Source organism: Hylobates moloch, unplaced genomic scaffold (assembly GCF_009828535.3).
Source record: "Hylobates moloch isolate HMO894 unplaced genomic scaffold, HMol_V3 SCAFFOLD_1, whole genome shotgun sequence".
Lineage (NCBI taxonomy): Eukaryota > Metazoa > Chordata > Mammalia > Primates > Hylobatidae > Hylobates > Hylobates moloch.
Window position 1 is genome coordinate 21,770,618 of NW_026652276.1, and position 10,248 is coordinate 21,780,865.

A 10,248-nucleotide genomic window follows, 5' to 3' on the forward strand; every position below is an offset into this window, starting at 1 on the left:
ACTCATTCGCTAGCCCACACACTGCCAGGAAGGAGGTAAGCAACACAGTGCAAGGACCCCCCCCCGTAGGGAAAGGAGGAGAAGATTAAACCACTGAACGTTTGTGCCATGGCTTTGTCAATGGTGATGGATCCCGGGCTGCAGGATCTGCTCTCTCTTGGCAGAGATGCCCAGGAATGTGATTGCCAGCCTCTTCTGCACATGGCTGCCAGCCATCCTGGGCCATGGGCAGGCTCTCATATTTGTGTCTGTTTTCCTAGAGCAGGACTAGGGGAGAAAGATTTTATTAGATGCAGCAGAGTGCGTGGCTCATGGAACACTTGAGTGGTTCTCAGCCAGGCATGAACCGTCTGCAGCTGAAGGTTCTGGGGTGGTGGCAGGGAAGGAGCCAGGCAGCACTCTCCCTTTCACATCTGGGAGAGCACCTGGGTGCACCCTCCAAAATGCAATGCCAGTGGGAGAATCAGCGCTGATTAGGACCCCATCAGAGTTAACAAAATAACATTCACTTATGCTAACGGACGTCGAGCATTAGTTCATCATTACTAGGGAAGCAGATTGGCCTAAGAGAAGCTCAAGTCATAAAACACACTTAAAATCTCTGTCTTGAAATAGGCAAGAGAAGAGACAATTTATTATTATTGTTTCTCAGTCACAAAAAGAGAGAGAGAAAGTAAAAATGAATGAAGGTCACCATTCCCTTTACAGCTGATTGACTTACCTTTCTCTTTGTTCCTGTGCCTATACAGTAAATTGAAGTTGGAAACAGAGGCGCATACTAGACGATTTTCTGTTGTTACTTTCATTTTCCCCAAGAGAAGGGACAGTCCTTTTAAAACAACTGAGCTCTTATATCACAGCGATTCTTGTTTAAAATTCTAACGTCATTGGAAACATGTTTCAGCAGAACTAACACAAAACGAGGATTGTGAGAACCACGTTATCTCAAAAATAAAAATCCCAAATATACATGCAGTTCAGTGCTTCAGAGTTTTCCAAAATGTATAAGATTGTAGTATGCTTACATATATACTATCTACATGTATATAATATATAAATATACACAGATAATACCATGTATATATGTGTGTCAATTATATATTACAGGCATGAATATTATACCTCTTTGCATAGGTAAGATATACGTAAAATATTTGACCCTCGCTCAAACTCTGGGAGGTAGATGGATGAAACTGAGATTCATCATTCGACTGACTTGCCCCAAGACATAAAGCTAGAAATCGCAGAGCCATTCAAGTTGGCTTTTCTGATTCAAGACCAAGTATCTTTCCCCTACTTCATTTTTTTCCATTTTTTCATATATTAGCCCGAGACATATTAAGAGGTCTCAAAAAATTAGGCGTGTGGCATGCACGCCTAAGTGCATTGGTAGCACTTGCCCCATGGTGTTATTGGACAGTCAGCAACAAAATGTCTACAATAAAACAGCATGTAAACAAACCCCAGATTGGTATAGATCCCTCAGGAGCAGGAAGTTCAGGGTCAATAGCTCCGGAAACATGGATAAATATTTAAACCAACAGAGGAATTTTTCCCTCTGGGAAGGTGCTTAGCTTCAAGAGTGCTTAGAGTGTACAAGAATGTGCCGATAGGAGCCCAGCCTCATCCCAGGACTGGCCTGAGAAGTGGAGGGTGAGAGGAGGTGGAGGGGTCTTCATTTGGGCCCCTCACCCATACCTGGGTCTTCCCTCTGGCCACATCCACGCTTGTCCTTCATTCTAAATATGTCACATTCCTACAGCTCTCTCAAAAAGAGTTTAAGCACCAATGATGTCTGCCTTAGTATTAATATCCAAATTTGTAGAGCCCATATCTGTTCTCACAGCACTGCAGTCTTTCCTCCAAACCTCCCTTGGTTATTTTCGGGAGGCCCTGGGGATGCTCCCGTGCTCCTGAATAAGTCTGTGGAGTTTCTTTTCTCTGGCCTCCTGGGCAGGGGCTGGGCCTCCGTCTGTGTGGCTAGTAACTTCAGTGAGATTCTGCAGGCCTTGGTCTGTAAGGCTCACTGGGGCTACCAACATGGGGACCCCCAGTACCAGAACTACATGTAGATCTGTGAGGAGTTTGGAGAAAAGAGCCCTGTCCCCATTTCTGTATCTCTGGGCCCTAAATTCCCCTGTGTGTATGCCCAGGATCTCACAAGTCAGCAGAGACCCAGTTTGTCAGGCCCTCCATTCAGGTTATATAGAGAGATAGCCAGTCTTCTTATCTCAGAGAATTCCCTCTCCATGGTAAAAGTCCTACTTCCCCTTCCAACCCAATACCCACCCATGCCAATAATAATTCATGTCAGATCCACAAGCAGCAACTGTTCAAGCTGAAGCTACCCCTTCCTGTCATGCATGCTCTGAGAGGTCTGAGAAAGCTGCCATTAGGGAGGTCAGAGTATTCCTGGAGGCTTCCTGGTGGAGGTAGCAGTACTTTCAATTCTTAAAGGAAAGACCCGGACGAAAAGGTAAAATAGAACATTTCGGCCCAATAACCACTTGATCCTGATTTGTTCACAGGAGATCGATTGAACATACACCTTGAAACCATATGTGAGCAGGCAGAAGCAAGCCATCAGAAGAAAAAAAGCAACATTCACTATTGGAAAACCAAGGCCCTCTCCATACTGACCAGCTTTCCTCCTGCTGCCAGAGTATTTTCCTTTCCTAAGCACAATTCCATTTCCTCTTATATTTGCTCAATGCATTTTCTGACTGCACAACCCCACTCCTCTCAGAAAACACAAAAGAAAATACTGCATCTAATATAATATGTCCTCACCTCCCTTGTGGTCCTTCAGTTTTCTGCTTTGGATATCAACTTCAAATGGTGAATCAGGACGGAGAGGATACACTTTGGAATATGAAACTCTAGAAAGCTTACCCTTTGGATAGATGCAGAATCTGCCCTCCGAATCTCCTGGCCATTGGCTGTATCCGCGTCACAAGGTCCCTAGGGAGATAAGAGATAAGCCTGAACCCCCGCATTCTGACTGCAGTGTGGGTCAGGACTCCAGAGCTGAGGTTTCACAATAGCCAGGCCGTTTCTCTGGGCCCCAAACACACATTCTCACATGTTAAAGCTTCCCATGACTTTAATGCAAGTTCCATGCATGTACGGCTTGCAGGATTGGACCCTATGGGAGTGTAAAGTGACAACATAATAGAGAAAAATCACTTTAGCAGGCAACAGTGACAGCTGGGCATGCATTAAAAAAAAAAAAAAAGGAAAAGGCTTCGGTTTAGACAAATTACTGAATGAAATGATCACATGAAAAGCCCTTTTTACAGCTGCCACTAAGAAATCCAGAAAATATAAAACGTGAAAAAGTAAATAAAGGCATTTTTGAACAATTTTTCTCGTTAAAAGTGTGGTAAATAGTTAAAATCCTCTAAAAAGCTCCTCGGTGTTCTGAATCATGGGCTCAAATGGAAAAATGTGGCTATTTGGGCTTTTCATGTCAATTATTATACAACCAATAAAATATAAACAATGAAAGTGCTCCAAAAATCCTGGAAAATTCCAAAGCCTATTTCAGAGTCTCCACGATTATACTCAGATCCTCTCATTTCCATGACTTTTGACATCTCATTACCCTGCATTATACTTTTACAGACTCATTTTCCAGCATATATAAAAATGACTTAATGTATCCTCAGAACCATCTCAATTACCTAATTGATGAGTTCTATCAGCCACTTAAAAATAAAACAGGCATCCTTAATAAAAATCCTTAGTGGGGAAGAGATGATAAAGCCCATGTTACAAAAAAAAAAAATTTTTTTAATATACGAGGCAGCATGATATAGCAGGGTAGGAGCACCCAACTGGGAGTTGAGAGATCTGGTTTCTGGGATTGATTCTGCCCCTAATTTGCTGTGTGATTTGAGGCGAATATGAACCCTCCTTGGGCCTTGGTTGCCAGATCTCTAAAATGAGGGAGTTTGAAAGGATGTTCTCAAGGCCACTTCATGCGCTGACAGGCTATGATTTTGAAAGCTTCCCAGGGGAAGACCCCTTTAAACTATGTGCTCAGGACCTAGTCATTTTCAAATTTACATGTTTAGCACTAAGAGCCAGGCTAGTATTAGGAAAAAAAGTGCTTGAACCAGCCTATAGCCTAGCCAGGGACACACATTTCAGGAACAAAGGAAATTATGACAAGTGATTAACATATGCATATTTAGACCGTGATAAAATAGATATACAAGAAATACATTATCCAACTGTGAGGGCATTTTTAAAGCTCTTTCTTCTCCCTGAGTTTGGAGACATGGAGAAGAAAAAGATGTGGTCAGGTAGAAGCACTTTCAGCTCATTGACGTTCCCTTTCCCTAGGACCTAGGCCAGTGATTCTCAACTTTGGCTGCTTATTGGTATCACATGGGGAGCTTTTAAAACATACTGATGGGTGCAGCAAACCAACATGGCACATGTATACCTATGTATCAAACCTGCACATTGTGCACATGTACCCTAGAACTTAAAGTATAATTTTAAAAAAAAAGGAAAAAAATACTGACGACTGGGTTCCATCCTCAGAGATTTCAATTTAATTATTCTTGGGTGCCACGTGGGGAATTGAGATTTCTAACCACTTTCCCAGATAACTTAGTAATTTAATCAGGCAGACAACTTTGAGAATCCCTGGTCAAGTCCCTTGAATTCAGTGGTTCTCAAACTTTGCCAGGCATCAGAATCACCTGGAGGACTCATTAGATGATCATTGCTACGGCCGGGTGTGGTGGCTTATGCCTATAATCCCAGCACTTTGGGAGGTTAAGGCAGGCAGATCACGTGAAGCCAGGAGTTCGAGACCATCCTGGCCAACATGGCAAAACCCAGTCTGCACTAAAAATACAAAAATTAGCCAGGCGTGGTGGTGTATACTGTAATCTCAGCTACTCGGGTGGCTGAGGCACAAGAATCGCTTGAACCTGGGAGGTAGAGGTTGCAGTGAGCCAAGATCACACCACTGCCCTCCAGCCTGGGTAATAGAACGAGACCTTATCTAAAAAAAAAATAAAAAAAGATTGCTAGATAGATCTCACCCCCAGAGTTTCTGATTAAGTAGCTATGGTGCAATGCCCCCAAACTGCATTTCTAACATGGTCCCAGGTGAGGTGCATCTGATGGTCTGGGGCCCACACTTTAAGAAGTGGTGTCCTAATCTATCAACTTCACTCAGAGTGATGGGAGTTCTGCTCACACAATGCAATTCATCATCTTCTGTATCCTTGATCTTCTCCCAAACCACTCATCTGTGGCCAAGCCAGCCCTATTGGTATGGGCAACCTATCAAGATTCAGGACCTAGGTGTAACTAGAGAACAACAGAAAATCACTGTCTGTTTTATCCACTTTTACATGAACCAAAGGAAAGAGTTTCACTCTCCTGAGAAGATCACTCCTAGTGAATATAACACAATGCAATTATAAAGAGGTAAAATAGAAGATAGCATGAGAAGAAACCCAAATGCCAGAAGCACAGCACTTGATCAGTGGGTGAAGAAGCCTTGTTTGGCTGGAGGCCCAGGACCTCTTCCTTTTGGAACCTTCATCTGCTCAACCATGATTGATGGCTAACCTTGTTTTCTTCCACGGCCTAGGTTAACCTCTGTGCTCATAAAAACATAGTCCTGCTGTTGGGCCTGTGACTTCTTCCCAATCACCTGAGGTCCATGCTCACCCCATCTGCATGATGATTCCTCCTGCAGGGGACTGAACACCTGTCCCTGCTAAGCAAAGGTTCAACATTAATCTAGGTCAGAGCAAGTTCAATGGTAGTTGGGAAAGCCTTTGGTTTCAATAGCACCTTAAGAGTAGTCCTGGAGATAGCCATAAGGACTGCAGGGCTAAGAGGTCAACTCTTCTTCTCCATGTGCTGCTTCATCTGTTCAACATCCCAGGCCAGGGAAGGGCAGCAGTCACGTGGAGGGTAAGAGTCTCTGCCAGTGGGAGTGTCACCCTCATTATCTGAATAAGTCACCATCCAAAAAGGATGGGCTGAACAGGGAATACCAGGCACAAGTTGGCAGAAGTGATCTGGGGTTCATAGCAGAGGATGGGGGGCCAAAACTAGAGTCCTTATGTGAGGCAATGAGGATTACCACTCCCAGGTTCTGATCCTCCAGGTGCGGGGCTGGGGGCTGTTAAATGTGCCAGTCTAGCCTAGCTAAGCTAAGAGCTGGGCTTTTTCTGAGACTTGGCCGTAAAGGTGGCTTCATATTCCTTTTCACTCTCTGCTTGGAACTGCTTGGGACTTTTCCTCCTGAGCAAGGATACTCAATTGGCTGTCAGAAACCTACATGGGGATGTGAGAAGCAAACAAATATTTTGGATGGTAATAGAGGACCTAAAGGTTTTTACATCTGTCCTATTTCTACCAGTGGAGATTGGAGGTGGTGCATGTGGAGGGCACTCAGGACAGAATTCAGGAGGGAGTGACAGAGCACATGCACTGGAAATATGGTGGAAGGTGATCGGGGATGTAGCAGGTATCATGGCTCCATGATATGAGATCAAGCATTGACCCTCTCAGAGGGTCAGAGATACCCAGGGCACTGAGCTCCTAGCCAGAGGAAGGATGAGAAAGAGAAAGAGAAACAAGAGAAGAAAAAGGAGCAGAAATGGAAGAAAGAGAATTATGAAAATAAAATATATACCAGAAAATCCAAATGGTCCTTTTATATTTAGATGCATTCGTTATTGAGGGAAAATTTGCTACAGTGTAAGATGACAATTGCACGGTGAGAACAAACACCAAAAACATCAATTAGCCTTTTAAAAAGCCCTTTAAGCAACAAGTCAAACCCCAATGGTCTCTCTATCTCTCACCGTCATCATTGACTCTGGTCACAAGTTAAGCATGCTGACATGATAATTCTCCAGTAAGGCCTGTGGTGGCAGTGATATTTAGGCTTGATTGAATTGCTTTGTCCAAAAAGACATGGAACACACATTTTCTTGCCCAGTTCCTTCTGCATACATGGTGAAGACATGTTCACAACACAGTTGAGCCTATGACATGGCATGGAGCTCTAAATAGACTAAGTTCTGATGTTGTCCTTCCAGCCACCACTTCTAATAAACTCACTTGCAGGAAAGGATAACCCCTTCGTCCTGGGGTTAACTTGATTCCCTGCCCATCACAAAGAAGGGGCTGAGACACAAGCTCACATGCCAGTGGTTTATTTTTAGAGGTCACCCCAAGGAATAGGAGAAAGGGATTGAAGAATGAAACTGGGAAGAAAGGCAGGTCAATACATTATATCCTTGAGTTGGGCACAACTACAGAAACTAGGGCTTACTCTGAAGAATGTCCCTCAGAACTGTCCACCTGAGGAACAAAAGACAGTACTTAATACCAGCTCCTGACCCCCATTGGCAAGGATCTCCCCATCAGACAATAACTCACTCACACTTCCAGGCAATACATGCCCAAATGTTGAGTGAGATCCTAGAGTGTCCTAAACTTCATCATCAGAGCAGCTCCAGAGAAATGCACAGGGTAGCTGGGCAAGGTTCTCTCAGGACACACCTCCATGAAGCTGTGCCACAGCAGTATATGGTGGGCAAGGAGGAATGGGGCCAGGCATGAGGGGTGTCCTAGTCTTCACACCTCAATGGAAATGTAAGCCAATATGTTACTTCTTCCAAACATTTTTGCTTTTTTGTTGATCGTTCATGTCAATTTATCCATCAGCATTAGGACTTGGATGTCTTTAGCAGCTAAAGAAAACCTCTAAGAGTCTCTGACATTAAGTGCCCCGACTCTGCTTTTAGGTACAGATTTAATGTAAAGATATTATCAGGGTTCTGCAGTCACCAAAGTTGAGAGAGAGAGCTCATCTCACGTGAGGATGGCATTACCTTACCCTATCCACATTTGAGCAGTTGAAGCCTATACATCGAGCCTAATTGTGGATGTTGTCTTCATGCCCAGTGAGATGTGAATTTCAGTGAAGAAGTCCTGCTGATCACAAAATTCTTGTTAGCCTCAATATAGAACAACATATCTCCATCTCAAATTAGGAGGAAAGGTCACCCATCCTCAGGTGGGTCACCCTCTCCTCGGATGCAAATCAGCTCTCTCCTCCTCACTCCTGACTCTGCTTTGCTTTGGAGAGCCAGCAGTCATAGACTCACCCTGGAAGAGCTCTAAAGCAGCCCAAAGACATGGGCCACTGATAAAATATTTCAAGGCGTGTCAAACATTTCACAGAGTCCATATTAAATACAACCTGATGATCAGGACAAACTCTGTAAGACCTTGTCTTCCATTCCTACTGACACTTCTGCACTTTAGATTCCTATCAGGTCATCCCTAGTCTATCCCAGTCATCCTCAAACTAGTCTCCTGCTTGCACTTTCTCCCACATCAAACCAGCCACATAGGGCTAATTAGTGTCCCAAAGTGCTTTTTGCAGTGTGTCGATCCTAAGTGAGTGCCTTTGGGATTATGTCATTTCCAGGTTCAAATAACATTTGGCATTTCTCATTGCAGAGAGAGTAGTAAAAATGCCTTAGTCTGGCGTTTGAGACCTTAATCTAACTTTCCAGGCTTATTTCTAACTCTTGTGCACAAACCCTAGGGTTCAGACCATAAGAACTCTCTCTCTCTCTCTCTCTCTCACACACACACACACACACACACACACACACACACACACATACACGCACCTGCATACACACTGACCACTCAGAGTCAAGCCCAGCCTGTCCTAAGCCATCACTGTGCTCCTCATCCCAGAGCCCACTTCAAGTCTTTGCCCCTCGAGTGAGTATGTGGAATCTCATTGCTAGCCCTTATTTCTGGTCCCAGCATCATGAGTAGGAACACATTCATCTATGTAAATACTTGTTGACCACCTTTGCTGCACCAAGACCTCAAGATTCAAATGAGTAAGAATAGTTCCTGGCTTCCAGGAGCTCCACATCCAACTGGGGAGAGAAACATGCAATCAAATAAGTGCAAGACGCTGGGATGATGCTTACAGAAGAGAACGGACGACTCCCAGGAGTGGGAAGATTAACCGAGAAAGAGAGAACTCCTGATTGAAATTCTGAAAAGAAGCAATCTCCAAACAGCCGAGGGAAGGACGGGTGTTCCGAGAGGAGGAGCAACATGAGCAAAGGCACAAAGCCAAGGCCCGAAGGAACATAGCATATGCAGGGAGCCACAGAAGAAAGAGCAAGGAAAGGTAGACTCAAAAGGTGAGTGACACAGCAACCATGCAGACCCTGAATCCCGATTAGGAGTCTACTCTCATTCTGCAGGCAACAAGGAACTACTGCTGAGTTTGGGGGAGTGAGGGGTGTGGGGCGGTAATCAGATTTGCATTTTAGAAATCTCATTCTAGGTGGCTGTGATACAGATTAGGTACCTAGGACAGGGGCAAAAAAGGCCAGTGAGGACATTACTAGGGGGAGGCAGGTAAGAGAGAGGAGATCGTGAACCAGAACAATGGCTGAGGGAATGATCTTGATGGGGAATGCCTTTGGACACTATTAGGCATTGTCCAGGTTTCAGAGTGCAACTGGACAACTTGGACAACTTATTAAGTATTCTCCGAGTTAACCAGTGGTTTGTGGTTAGGGTCAAGATACAACACCACAGGACCCGTGTTCACAGGAACATACCCAGCCTCCTTAACAACTCTCTTACAAATGACCATTTAGACCCAGTGCATCCTTAGAGAGGTCGCTGCTTGTATTCATCAGGTACTGTCCTCTGTGCAGACAGAACACAAGATCTTTCTTCCAACATACATTTTTGTTTACTGGACTCATGATTAGCATCTCTTAATGTTGTGAAACTCAGCTGGATTTTTCATTTTATTTTTTAGTAAATGTAATTTTATGTATTTGTTTGTGAACGGCTCTAGCAAAAAACTAAATAAAATCCTTCTGAATAGCCTTTGACAGATTGCAAACTCTGAGCAACGACCAGGACAAGAGAAGGTGGTGATGAAGAGGGGTTTTCCTGTTGGGAAACATGGAAAAGAAGAGAGTATGTTATTCCTCCCATTATCTTTCAGCTTTTGAAGAAGATAGGGAGGAAATAGGACATCCTCAGATGTAACACAAAAGAAGAAATGTTTGGAGTATAAGCTCTGTGGGGGTAAGGACTATGCTGACCAGTGTGCTCCCTTAGCAATGTGCCCAGCACATCAAAAATATTAAATATAGACAGGGAGGGAGGAAGAAAGGGAGGGAGGAAGAAAGGGAGGGAGGAAGA

The 10,248-nt window shown here is 44.1% G+C and overlaps 1 long non-coding RNA gene across 1 annotated transcript in view; it reads right to left on the reverse strand.

The window, feature by feature from the left end:
• Positions 1-2,902: 2,902 nt before the first annotated feature.
• LOC131380760 (uncharacterized) overlaps positions 2,903-10,248 on the reverse strand; it is an 89,071-nt gene continuing 81,725 nt past the window's right edge. Inside the window, exon 4 of the long non-coding RNA XR_009208933.1 lies at positions 2,903-2,961. This is a non-coding gene — a long non-coding RNA (uncharacterized LOC131380760). The remainder of the gene's footprint in view (positions 2,962-10,248) is intronic.